At 39.8% G+C, this 14,468-nt stretch overlaps 1 protein-coding gene across 1 annotated transcript in view; it reads right to left on the bottom strand.

The window, feature by feature from the left end:
• The window catches only part of LOC124789592 (ankyrin repeat and zinc finger domain-containing protein 1-like), a 113,083-nt gene that overhangs the window by 60,790 nt on the left and 37,825 nt on the right, over positions 1 to 14,468 (bottom strand). The window lies entirely within an intron of this gene.

Raw genomic sequence — 14,468 nt, 5'->3', positions numbered from 1 at the left:
CTGAAGTGGAACATATAAATTACTACCTGTTTCTGTTACTCGTGAATGATGGTCATAATTTGCACATAGAAATTGTGCTAAGTGCATGATAAATGCAAATATGCATATTGTCCTCAAATCCGTTTTATGTGTGTGAAATCGGAACAATGGATGTCACATTTCTACAAGTTCTGACAGCTGTTTATCGCCATTCCTCACTTGCTGGGTCAGCAGTTGTTCAATGGAGGCACACCCCTTTTCAGAGACATGCAGTGCTCCACAGAACAATTACATCGCAGTACGAAAAAATAATAATTACCTCACAGTACGAAAAAACTGCAAAGTGGTTGTGAGCCACAAAATTGCTCTCACAGTGACATTTAAACTTTTGTGCCAGAGGTTTAACAATGGTTAAAGGATACAAAATTATGTGATAACTGTGAATAAATTATGTATTTTTATCTGGATAACTGAGCATGAACAAATAAATGGATGACATCATGAGAACATGGAAACAATGTTCAATTAATGTGACATATGTTAATGTTTATCAACAGAAATGTATTAAAAGTAGTGTTTCCTGTTGTCTTATTCAGTTAAAATAAATATTTCATGAAGGAGCTATATTTCTTGTTTCCTGATTCAAGAGACACTATGTTTCCAGTGCCAAGATTTCAGTCCAGAGTCAATGAGAAAAATAAGCACGACACATAACCTAGTCAAAGCAAAAGGGGATCTCAGGTGATTGTAATATGGTTCCTGTAGATTTTCATCTCCCACTTTTAATCTAACTACAGTCAGCTGAGGCAGAACACAGGTAATACTTCATTCCTGGCAACCATGGCAGGACGTGAAACCTGCAGACTAGAAAAGATCGAGGGAAGAACAAGAGGGAAAATAAGAGTGCAGCAAATTGTAATTACATCACAGTATCAAAAAATCATAATTACATCACAGTACGAAAAAACTGCAAAGTAGTTGTGAACCACAAAACTGCTCTCACAGTCACATTTAAACTTTTGTGCCAGAGTTTTCACAATGGTTAAAGGATACAAAATTATGTGAAAACTTTGAAGAAATTAAGTAGTTTTATCTGGATAACTGAGCATGAACAAGCAGGTTGTTGTTGACAATGGGATCAACAACTTATACTGGCAGCAATGCACAAAATGCGCACAAAACGCACACACTGTGCCCTCTCAAATTTTGAGAAAAGAAGAATATATCAGTCGAAAAAAAGAAGTACCAAGTTTCTCGACATCATTAATACTAAAGAATCAAGCAATAAATCCATGAGTCATAAGACTGACAGACACGCCATCAAGTTGTTCTTATCTCATTGACCACGCATCAATGTACTGGACGTCTAATACAGTTGCACAACTAATTTCAGCATTGGGCACAGCCAGCAGAACACTGGTCTACAGCATCGCAGATATCATTGCCCACTGAACACTTCTGTGCTGAACTCTCATCCTGTACCAGATTTGTAACTACGGTTTTTGTTCAACTAAAAGAACTGGAAGAACCTTTGCAACAGCCCTTTCATGTAATGGGGTAATAACAGTAGTCACTATATGGTACTTGTTTCCTGTGACACTGTGGAGCCAATATACCGCTGTGGGTCTGCACTCATCAGCATGAATCTGTGTAGCACGAAGCTACACTTAGTTGCACTCATCAGCTATTCAAGACAAAACAGCAACCAAATATCCTTGTTTACTGCAAGCACTGCATTCCAGAGGTGCAGATAGCTCCTGTAGCTATGACTGTAGAATTATTCGGAATACAATTTTTTGTGGCTGAATGAGTCATTAAAGTTGTGAAGGATGGAACCACAAAATTCAGCACACATTAATACTTTTTTAATCATCATGAGCACCAAACAATTTTTTGGTGATTATCAGTTTCAATTTTTTTCTTTTCTTTTTTTTCTTTTGCACAGCATCTTCACATTACATAATTCACTTCACTGTGACATTAGTATATTTATTCAGTGAGCATGTCTAATGAGACCGTTTGTACAACCCGTGGTAATCAAATGAACTTCGATCTGAAGATAACTGGCTAAAAATTTGAAATAAGTAATCTCAAAAATTTATATTGTGACCCTGGTGATTAATAAATACTGTGATGATATAAGGAGTGATAATGGACTCTCCTATGCACATTGTGTTTTTGCATATAAAGTGATGTAGAAAACAGCATCTATTCTGAGCAGGAACAATAATGCGCGCACAGATTCTTCAGTGTTTGTATTTTATGGGACTGTGGATGTGCTATTCCAACTGAAGAGCTGCTTGAGTGAGAAGTAGCAGCACCAGTCACAAAAACTGACAACAGCTAGGAGAGCAGTGTGCTGACCACATGCCCCTCCATATCTGCATCCGGTGACACCTAAGGGCTGAGGATAACACGGCAGCTGTTCGGCACCATTGGACCTTCAAGGCCTGCTCGGACAGTGTTTGTTTTTTTGTGGATGTAGTAATACCCACTTTATGACGTTTGTTGTCTTATAGGAACACAACAGTGGCATGGAAACTGAGGACAATAGCCAAGTATTGTTGTTGCACATCACATTTTTAGTACAAATTTGATATATCTAACTCACTGTCAAATGATCACTGTGTGCTGAAGTCATTTTGAATCAGTGAGAGATGTTCACAAACTTATCGAAACTTGGAGACAATTGTTTAGTGCCTTTGCCCAAACACCCAAGAAACTCTTATCTAATTAAATATTCACTAAGCAGCAGCATGGGAACACACACACAAAAAAAGGTTTAACCTTTATAAGCTTTCTGAGCCAGTGGCTCTTTCTTCTGGCAGAAGAGTTGCAGAGGAAGGAAGTAGGGTGAAGGAAAAGGACTGGAGAGTTTTAGGGAAAGGGGTACAGTTCAGAAAAGTCACTCAGAACACAGGTAAGGGGAGACTTACTGGATGGGATGAGAAGGAAGGACTGATTGTTCAACTATCATTAGGCGTTATTATTGTACTATCATTATGCTATCATTATCATTATATTATCAATAATTGATTATTTTCACTGTTCTGATTAAATATTCAGTAAGACATGCTGTACACTGTGTACTGAAAATTACATTGGTAAGTAAAACAATGCAGATCGGTGACCCCATGGAACATATATGGTTGATTTATTTTCTGCTGACTGAATCTTAAATAGACAGCTACTATTTACATTTGTTTGCCAAAATGGTTGATCAAAAAGACTACAAATGTTGTCAAATAATAGACTACTAAGCTTTACAAGTGGTCTCAGTACACAGACCGTCTCATGACAGTGAAGCGTCAAAGGAAATAATGACGCACATACTTGTGGCCACAGTGGAGTTTATTGTTTTATGAAATGTAATAATTTCATTTTTAGTTACATTTTGTTTTTACCAAGCCCATTTTCTATTTGTTTTACTCCGTAAGAATGTGTTAGGAATAAATATGTTGTTGTTCTTGGCAATTCCATCACTGTATCACCTGTGTCGTATATGGTATCATACATAAAGCTTCTCACCAAAGCTTTTTTGTCCCAACTTTACACTAAAATGCTCCTTTGTCATTTATCAGTGGTATTTTCTGTCACTTATCTGTTCTATGATCCTTCTAAATGGACAATTATTTGACAAAGATACTTATGTAAAGAGTGAAAGATGATGCAGATGCAAAGAAAGGAAATCTAAATTTCACATGAATCTAGGCAATTATTAAATTGAAATAAAGAGTTTCAAGAGGATGATTATGAACATGATGGAGCAACACAGCTTCATGAATTAGACAGAAACTACTCAGAAATATCTTTGAGTGGGTGCAATAAATTACAATAAAATCTGTAAGAGAAATCATTTTCAAATTTTATCAGTTAAGGTATAAGGTAGCATAGTAAATAACAATAGAAAGAAAACTGGTAGCACCCCATGGTGTTATTTTTGTATTTAGTCATTGAGTTAAGGTGTGTTTCATGTATCACTGAAATATGCATGCCTGAAGTATGTAGTAGTAACACCCATTTGTAAAAGCAGAAATTAACAACTGACATCTAATTATAGACCTAGACTCAAACTCAGGACTTTTGCCTATCACGAGCAAATGCTGTAATAACTGAACTACCTGAGCAAGACAATTGACCCGACTTCACAGCTTTCCTTCCACCATTACTTCATCTCTTAACTTCCAAACTTCATCATGCATCATGCTCAGGTAGCTCAGTTGTTAGAGCACTTGCCTGTGAAAGGTAAAGATCTCGAGTTTGAGTCTCAGTCTGGCACACAGGAAGTTTTATAACAGCACACACACTACTGAAGAATGAAAAATTCATTCTATTTACAGACTTGTCTCCTTCCGCCCCATGATCTGCAACAGTTGTGAGATGGTAGTTTGCAACAATACTGAACCATCTCTTTGAAGCTAACCTTTTAACACAGCCTCAATTTGCCTTCCATTAAGGCTTTTCTATGGAGAAAACAATATACAATCTGACTAGCTCAGTTCTAGTAGGACTAACAAGGAAACATATCCAGTTGGCCTTTTATGCGATCTTGCCAAGGCATTTTATTCTGTAAAACAAAAAATTCTACTAAGGAAATCTGAATGGTAGGGGGGTTAGAGACATTCACTGCATCGACAATGTCTTTTAATAACAGAAAACAGGAGATCAGACTTCCAAATGACATGACAGCAATAAAACTGAATTCAGAGAGGCGAAACAATAAATATATTGTCCCACTAGGCACACTGCTTGGTCCACTGTTGTTCTGGACCTACAAAAAAATACTCCAGGGACATTGGAGAACTCTTCAAAAGATATAATTTTTGCTGATAATACAAGAACACTGATAGAGAGTCATACCACATCCATACCAGACACAGCAATGAGAATAATTGGGTGTTAGCTCTTACTCTTATAAAAACTCATACTACGCAATTTTAAACAACAAAAATGACTAATAAGTACCAAGAGTAGAGACCAACAGGTGTCAACTAGATGCAATGGCGGATACATATGGGGGGCACCCTCCCCCCTCCCCTTCCTTGTGGGGACACCCGCATTGCCACCCGCACCGTCCCCGTCAGTCAGCGTACATGCTATTTGTTCGTTTCTTTTGTCAGTCGACTCGACTGAATCAAGTTATCAAGTAGTTGCACTTTCCTATGTAGCATCCGTGTCGTCATATTTTATATGTTTCTGTCTAGCACACAGATAGCTAACACAAACCTATGAAAAAAGTTGCTGCCATTCTAGTGATCTCGATACGTTGTTCTGTCTGGCATATGTTCGAGAAAAGTCACGAATATTCTCCTGTTTTCTTGTATAGAGAACCTTCAATACCTAGTGCTATAAATATGGACTATTCACCAGATTGGAAGCTAGTTTACATTCAGAAGCAGAAATATTAAGACTGAAGAATGAATAAATAAAAAGTTCCAAGGGTCAAGATTAGTAAAGAGTGAGAGTGATCAGTTGATTATGAGGTATTAATACAGTAATTCATAGTAATTTCTCTGTAAAAATATTGTTATGAGACTCGCCAAGAGGCGAAGGCAGTTATGGTAGAGTTAGACATGGAGATGGGTGTTCCTCGTCTTACACGCAAACAAAGACACAGGGAAAATTGCGATCATAATGATGATGTTATGACATATTGGAAAAGAACTGTTTTTATTCCAATACTGGACTATGTTACAACTGACATGAGAGAACTTTATACTGAAGAAAATATTTATCATTTAAAATTCAACATACTTTTGCCATCACAACTACTGAAACACGATGGTAATGATCTGGCACATAATTGAATCAGTGCTTGAAGAAGAATCACTCTTTGTGATTAAAAAAGAGACTAATGGGAGAGAGTCTTCAATACAAGCAAACGAGCATAGACGCCCTTAATTGTCGTGATTCTGTTATGCAAGCATTGTCTGTTTGTCCTAGATCTGACTATCCTACTTTGCACACACTGTAGAAAATATCTACTTGTCTACCTGCATCTACTGCAACAGTAGAACAAGTTTTTCAACATTGTGGCATACGAAGATATAGCTGAGGTCGACAATGAAGGAGGATCAACTTAATGACATTGGTTGTCCTACTGACGATGTAATTAACCAATTTGCCAGGAGAACAGGCACATAGAATTCATCATCTAAGGAAGAGAACCACAATTGTAACTGTTTTATATCACAAGATGGTATTGTGCTGTATATGTGTAGAATAAGTTTAAATAAAACTTTCTTAAACTTTGCATGTGACTTGATATTTTATTACAGTAAAAGTAAAGGTAGCTCAAGATATCTTTAGCACGCCCTCCTTGAGGTTTTTCTGTACAGCCACTGACTGGATGTGGTTTCCATGTTTGAAGTTTCTAGGTGACCTGATGGGTAATAAACTGAGGTGACATCAAAAGTGAATATAACAAAAAAATCTCAGTTCTGTCTGCTTTGCATTCAGAAATATCTTTCACTGTGTTAACCTACATACACAATTGCTAGCACACTTTCACTCAATATTAATATATGACATAATCTTCTGTGTCAGTGCAACCAAGATGAAAAAAGCATTTATTGCACAGAAATGTGCAATGCAAATATTGTGTAAAGTTGGCAACCAACATCTTGCAGATGCCTTTTCAGCAACCTTGGGACTTTTACATTCATGTACCAGTATATATACTGTCTAATAGTATTTGTGGTTAATAACACTACTGGAAGTAAAAATAATTTCCATATAAAGTTGCATCCCTATCTAAGATTCAGAATGGAGTTTCACACTCTGGTTCAAAAGTCTATAACAGATTACTAATAGAAAGGAAATTTAAAACACTCAGATAATGCAAAACAAAGTAAAATATACCCTATTATGGACTATTTCTAAGGATATTTGGTACGTACAGCTCTAATGTTCGTATTAAGCGGATCTTGACTTGCCAGTATACAGACAGCTCTAGGGTCTGTGCAAGGTAAATGTTTTGCTTGAAATCCTTACATATTATAAAATGGATGTAAATATGTATTTATGTTCCACACCTCCTCCTAAACCACTAGACAAATTTCAACCAAACTTAGTATTTGGAAAGAATCAGTGTGAGGGGGTGAGAACCACCTACCTATGAAAAGGGTGGGGTGGGGATAAAAAAGCAGTGTAGCCAACAACACTCAAATACCCATATTTTAGTCATCTCCCCACAAAATGGTGAAAGGATAAAAGTTTACTGCTTATTACATTATTGTTGTTCATGTAGTAAAACTGCCACATGAAGCATGATGTTTTAAATTATTACACCTATACGATTAAATGTAGTCACGACCCATTTTTTAAGCAGTATTCATATATGCCATTGAATGTACCACCAAATTATATCATTGTATGACACACAATTCAGGAGATATGAGTCAAATACTTATATGTGTGAAAAACTGTGGCATTATGTATGTCGTTTTAATTAATTACTTCTTTACTACCAACTGTGTTCACAATAGATTTCACAGACAGAAGCAACGTATACCACTGGATATGCTTGCAAAATTATATTGTTGTACTGTACAGCACATCAATCAGGAAATATGATGCAGATGGACCAGAAGGGAAGGAGCAAATGGACAGAGAGAATGGGGAGGAGGAGATGGACAGAGAGAGGGAGAAGAAGGAGATGGACTAATAGAAGATTACAATAAATACACACCCAGGCAATGCTGGGTACTTGGCCAGTATTAGATAAAAAGAAGAGCTGAGTAGTATAAGAGAAGCAGCATTGGCTTTCTTCAATGTAAGTGTTATTTCTCCTAATACATCTACACAAAGTTTTGTATAGGACAGTGATTCAGATTCCCTACCTAGCACGGATGTGGGCATGTCAAGAGGTACTAAGGCTGTGAGTGGCAGCCCCTTCTGGTCTCGAGTGCTTACTGATTTGGAACACTCGTATCGCTACGCCGGCAACACTATGTCCAGGCCCTGTTATTGCTTCATTCACTTTGAGAACTCCACTTATTGTGGACTTATAGGAATGGTGTTCATTTCATTGTGGTTCACTGTACCCACTGGAGCAAGTGGCAAACAGTTTCTGCCCATGTCACACAGGACAGAAAACTGGCAATGAGCAACTTCCTCACCATGCTGTTTTGTTTAGAGAACCTTGGCTCCTGAGTCTGTCAAGTTGTGACAGCAGCAGTTGCAGCAGCAGCAGCAGCAGCAGCAGGAACAGCACACATTGCTTTACTGTTTCTCCAAAATCAACAACAAGTGGCAGCTGTTGTCTCCATGCCTCTCCTTCGATCAGTTGCTTCCTTTACGAGGCAAGCAAGAGTTGGGACGTCTATTTATGGCATTTCTAACTACACTTCAGCACAAGTAAAACTGATGATCCTGAATGCCTTAGTGCACTATGACTGTCTTCTAGCAGTAAATTATACAAAGTGGTGCAAAAACTCATGCCCACTCTTGGTCTCTAGTAGTCTAAGGTTTTCTGAAGTTTGCAGTCTGCTGACTGAATACTACAGTCACCAAAAGTGTTGTTGCAGCAAGTTTAGTCAGTGTATTAAGCAAAGTAAACCATCCTAGGCACTGTGGGCTGCTGATTTACAAGGCTTATCTCGCAAATGTGATTTTGCCTGTCAAAAGTATGGCACATATTATGCAGAGTCTTTAATTCAGGACATTATAATCTGCCTGCCTCCGGATTGTGAAGTTAGTACAAAGGCTTTAGAAACATTGGATTCTACTTTGAGTGATGTGTTAGAAACTGCTAAGGCATATGAAGTGATTGTCTCAGCACAAGCTCTGTTCATGATTCTTCTGGTTTCAACACTGTTAGTGGTATGAGTCTTACTCTTTGATCAACTGATGACTCCCAGTTAAGGTCATTATCCAGTTCACCAAGCTCTCATGTGTCCAGTAGTCTAGTGACATGGGATTCAGTACTTAGTTGCTGTTGTGCTTGTCATTCAACTGATGACTAAGTCAAGATCTTAATCTGTTTCACTGAGCTCTCATGCGTCCAGTAGTCCGGCGCCTTGGCATTCAGTAACTAGAGCTTCGTCTCCCTCTGCACTGTTATACTTGTAAAGACAAAAAGTGCTTGATTTGTTATCGAAACCAGAAGAATATTCCTCCCAGTCATTGAATGAGAACCCAGCACAAGTGTGGCCTTCATCATCACTGGCATCACTGCCCATACCATAATGTCATCTGTGTTGCTCGCCACAATCCAGGACACCTCATGAGCGTCAGCCTCAGCTGGGTGGCATTAATTTCGGCCACTAGAATACTGCATGCCATTCTGCTGCTGCCAAGGACAACAGAAGATGGGATACAGGGTTGTTGTTGTTGTCTTCAGTCCAGAGACTGGTTTGATGCAGCTCTCCATGCTACTCTATCCTGTGCAAGCTTCTTCATCTCCCAGTACCTATTGCAACCTACATCCTTCTGAATCTGTTTAGTGTATTCATCTCTTGGTCTCCCTCTATGATTTTTACCTTCCACGCTGCCCTCCAATACTAAATTGGTGATCCCTTGATGCCTCAGAACATGTCAACCAACCGATCCCTTCTTCTAGTCAAGTTGTGCCACAAACTCCTCTTCTCCCCAATTCTATTCAGTACCTCCTCATTAGTTATATGATCTACCCATCTAATCTTCAGCATTCTTCTGTAGCACCACATTTCGAAAGTTTCTATTCGTTTCTTGTCTAAACTTTTTATTGTCCATGTTTCACTTCCATACATGGCTACGCTCCATACAAATACTTTCAGAAATGACTTCCTGACACTTAAATCTATACTCAATGTTAACAAATTTCTCTTCTTCAGAAACTCTTTCCTTGCCATTGCCAGTCTACATTTTATATGCTCTCTACTTCGACCATCATCAGTTATTTTGCTCCCCAAATAGCAAAACTCCCTTACTACTTTAAGTGTCTCATTTCCTAATCTAATTCCCTCAGCATCACCCAACTTGATTCGACTACATTCCATTATCCTCGTTTTGCTTTTGTTGATGTTCATCTTATATTCTCCTTTCAAGACACTATCCATTCCGTTCAACTGCTCTTACAAGTCCTTTGCTGTCTCTGAAGAATTACAATGTCATCGGCGAACCTCAAAGTTTTTATTTCTTCTCCATGGATTTTAATACCTGCTCCGAATTTTTCTTTTGTTTCCCTTAACGCTTGCTCAATATACAGATTGAATAGCATTGGGGAGAGGCTACAACCCTGTCTCACTCCCTTCCCAACCACTGCTTCCCTTTCATGTCCCTCGACTCTCATAACTGCCATCTGGTTTCTGTATAAATTGTAAATAGCCTTTCGCTCCCTGTATTTTACCCCTGCCACCTTCAGAATTTGACAGAGAGTATTCCAGTCAACATTGTCAAAAGCTTTCTCTAAGTCTACAAATGCTAGAAACGTAGGTTTGCCTTTCCTTGATCTAGCTTCTAAGATAAGTCGTAGGGTCAGTACTGCCTCATGTGTTCCAACATTTCTAGAGAATCCAAACTGATCTTCCCCGAGGTCGGCTTCTACCAGTTTTTCCATTCGTCTGTAAAGAATTCACGTTAGTATTTTGCATCCGTGACTTATTAAACTGATTGTTCGGTAACTTTCACATCTGTCAGCACCTGCTTTCTTTGGGATTGGAATTATTATACAGGGTATCATGCTGCAATTGAACATCAATGGGGTGACATTAGAATTCCAATTGGACACTAGCACAGTTGTGTCCCTAATTAGTGGGGATACTTACCAGTTCATTATCTCCCCACCACTGTGCAAAGTGCGGATACACAATGGCCAAACAATCTCATGTGGGGTCAAACCATGCTGCAAGCTACATACAAAAACGTAGCTCGTCAATGAAATTTGCTTGTAGTTAATTCTACTAACATTTTTGGTCTCGAGACTTTTGTACTTTTTGGGTTCCAGGATGTATTGTGTGAAAATTTCAAACAGTGTTTGAACCTACCTTAGGTTGTGTAACAAATTTTCATGCACTTGTCTCTTTGAAGCATTTGGCAGTGCCTAAGTTCTGCTGAGCTCTTCCCATAACGTTCGCCATATGCAAACAATTTAATGCAAAACTAGACAGACTCCAGAATCTGGGTGTAATCTCCCCAGTCTTGCCTAGTCAGTGTGCAACACCTAGGGTTATTGTACAAAAAATGAAATGGTCACTTCAGATCTGTGGTGATTTTAAGTCTACCATCAATGCCAGAGTAAATGTGGATTTGTACCCAATTCCTAGGCAAGAGAAATTGTTTGTTAATTTGGCTAGAGATCAGAATTTTTCAGAAGTTGATCTCACGGATGCATATTTTTAATTACCCATTGATGAGTGCACAAAACAGTTTCTAGTGATTAACATGTCATTCGGCATGTGCAGATATAACGTACTGTCTTTGGGGTTCCTTGCACTCCAGCAATTTTCCATGGCTGTCTAAAACAGCTCAATCAGGGTGTCTCTAATTGCGTCAATTATTTGGATGATCTGCTAGTTATGGGGGCCATGCGGGAGCAGCACTTGCACAATTTATAACTGCAAGCCAATTGCCGATACTGTTGTCTTGCCAAGTGAAATTTATTCCACCTGAGAGTCAAGTATTTTGGTCACATATTAACTAAAGATGGCCCTACACCCACACAAGACCATGTGATCACCTTTACTAATTTACCAGTGCTTAAGAATCTTAAAGAATAGCAATGTTTTCTGGGCAAAGTCAATTATTACACAAAGTTCATTCCAAATGCCGCTCATACTTCCCACCCACTTAACCAGTTGTGTAAAAAGGGTGCTCTATTTGTATTATCAGAAGTGTGTAAATTAGTGTTTGCGCAACTTAAAAAGTGTCTTAGGTTGGCCCCTTGTCTGGCGACATTCCAGCTGAAGGGACAGTTAGCACTGGCCAAAGATGCATCCATTGTTGTACTGGTGCTATCCTGTTGCATAAATTTGCTGACAGCCTGGAACAACCTACTGCCTTTTGCATCTAAGTTGATGAACTCAGTGAACAAAATTACTCGCAGATTGAAAAAGAAGTGTTGGCTAATGTTTATGGTGTCTGGAAGTTCCATGTATACCTCTATGATACTAAGTTTCCTCATGTCTCCGCTGTCATTGTTTGGCCCCCATGCAAAACTTCTGAACATAACGACACAGTGGCTGCAGCAGTGGGTGTTGTTTCTTAGTAACTACAGTTATGGCAACCATTATAGAACTATCACACAGCACTCTAATGCCGATGTGCTGTCTCATTTGTTCTGTGGCCCAGGTGCCAATTTTGACAGACACAAAATACTGTGCTTTGCCTTGGACACAAACCAGTGTCAGACCCTTAATGTGTTACCCGTTACGGCAAGCGACATAGTGACAGCAATGAGTTGAGGCCCACTCCTTTGCAGGGAGTTGCCCACAGTGTGGCGTGGCTCGCCTGAACATTTGCCTAAAAACACGGACCCAGAATGGTGAACTATATTAGACTCAATGTTATGAAAGGAGTTATTTTGTTGTCCACAGACAATGCTGAATGTTGGGTGGTTGTTCCTCCCATGCTCTGTCTCCGAATATTGTGACTCCTCCTAGCTGCACATTGGAAAATGTGCCAAACAAAATCAATGGCACACCATCATGCATATTGTCAAGGCACAGATGCTGCCATTGAACTACCACCTGTAACTTCTACACCTGTGTGCACAACCAGTCGGCTCCAGCACAGCATTTTGACTCGCGGCTCTGCCCTTATAACTTATGGCAAAGAGCACATATAGATTATGCCGGCCCTTTCCAGGGAGTGGTGTGATTGTTGGTCACTGACGCCCTTTGAAATTTCCCATATGTAGTATGGATGTCTACAACATCTGGTCTGGGCCTTACCTACCATCTTTGCTTTAAAAGGGACCGCAGATCCATTGGTTTCTGACAACAGCCTACAATTTATGGCTTCGGTGTTTTGGGATTTTTATAGACATAATGTTATTTGGCACCTGATCACCACCCTATTTCATAGAGCATCCAGTTCACAGGGTGAGTGGTTGGACTGGATATTCAGGTCAGAGATAAAAAAAAATCTTGACATTGGCAGCCTCAAGGTATGCACTCACCAGCTTTCTGTCCATGTACCAGTCCACCCCTATCAATAGATGTAGCCTGGTCATGATTTTGCATAGGCACCAACCACATAACCTGTCTGACCTCCTGCATCTGGCAGCACAGACTTTGCCTGCCCTCAACCCCATGTATTATCATACTGGCTCTCGTGTGTGGATCTACACATTTGCCCGAAACACTACGTGGACCCAGGGCATCATGTTTGCTAACAGGGGTTGACAGATGTGCGATGTGGTGGTCGCTCATGAGCAGTTGGTCTATCACCATAATCAACTTCGCCAACAGAGTGTGCCACCCCTAAGTCTTCCTCTGTCACTGGTGGGGGAGCACTGCTGGACTCATCCCAAAACCGTACCATCCTCTGGACCAGCTTTTTCCCCCTCCACCCTCTGTCCCAGTGCAAGGGGTCGATGAGAAGTAGATATTGACATATGATGGGAGCCAATGGAAGTGGATCCCCTTCCTCCCACCACGCCGTGAACGGCTCCCTTCCCTACCACCAGTGCCAGCCGCTCTGAATGACTACAGGACCGTGTGTGTTCTTGGAGTGGGAAACTGATGGAGGATGACCAATTGGTGCCACCCTCTTTCATAGACAATGGGCACTTCCCCGCAGGCTGGTCTAAATTGTACCCCATTGGTTGTCACTGGGCCTAAATCCATACAGATAGTGCCATCTCCCACTCTGGCTGTAAAGGATGTGTTGCTCAAGCCAATAATGGAAATTTCAGTTTCGCCCTCTGCCCGTCTTTGCCGCAGTTAGCATAGGTCAGGCTATTTCTGGCCCTACATGCTGATAAAAAGGGGGAGCAGTTTTGTATCTGATAGTGATTCGGGTTTCTCACCTAGCACAGATGTGGACATGTCAGATGCACTAAGGCTGCAAGCAGCTGTTGCGGGCCACTATTAGAAGGGGAGAGCCATTGCTGAGATATGTGCATCATGTGGCAGCAGCCATGTACGTTAGTTTGTTTCCATTCTTGAGTGGTTATTGGCTTGGAACTATTGTATTGATATGCTGACTTCGCTATGTTTCAGACTTGTTAGTCCTTTGTTCAGTTCATGAACTCATTTTGTAGCAGACTTACAGGAATGTGTGTTAGTTTCCCTGTGGTTTGGTGTACACACTGGAGCAAGTGATGATAAACAGTTTCTGCTCACAGCACACAGGATAAAAAACATAGTGGTTTAGAAGTAATTCCATGGTTATCAATGTTAGTATTTAACTTTAGTGGTTGCTAAATCAGAAACTCAAGAGTTAATAATGAAAATAATGACATTTCAGAAGTAATGGCACAAGGGATGCAAAAGGATATGGGCACAGAGAAATAACATTCCAATTAAAAACATTTTATAAATGCTGCCAAAGTAACACAGAAAACG

This window comes from Schistocerca piceifrons, chromosome 3, assembly GCF_021461385.2.
Source record: "Schistocerca piceifrons isolate TAMUIC-IGC-003096 chromosome 3, iqSchPice1.1, whole genome shotgun sequence".
In the NCBI taxonomy this organism is placed as follows: domain Eukaryota; kingdom Metazoa; phylum Arthropoda; class Insecta; order Orthoptera; family Acrididae; genus Schistocerca; species Schistocerca piceifrons.
This window is presented reverse-complemented; position numbering and strand designations above follow the sequence as displayed.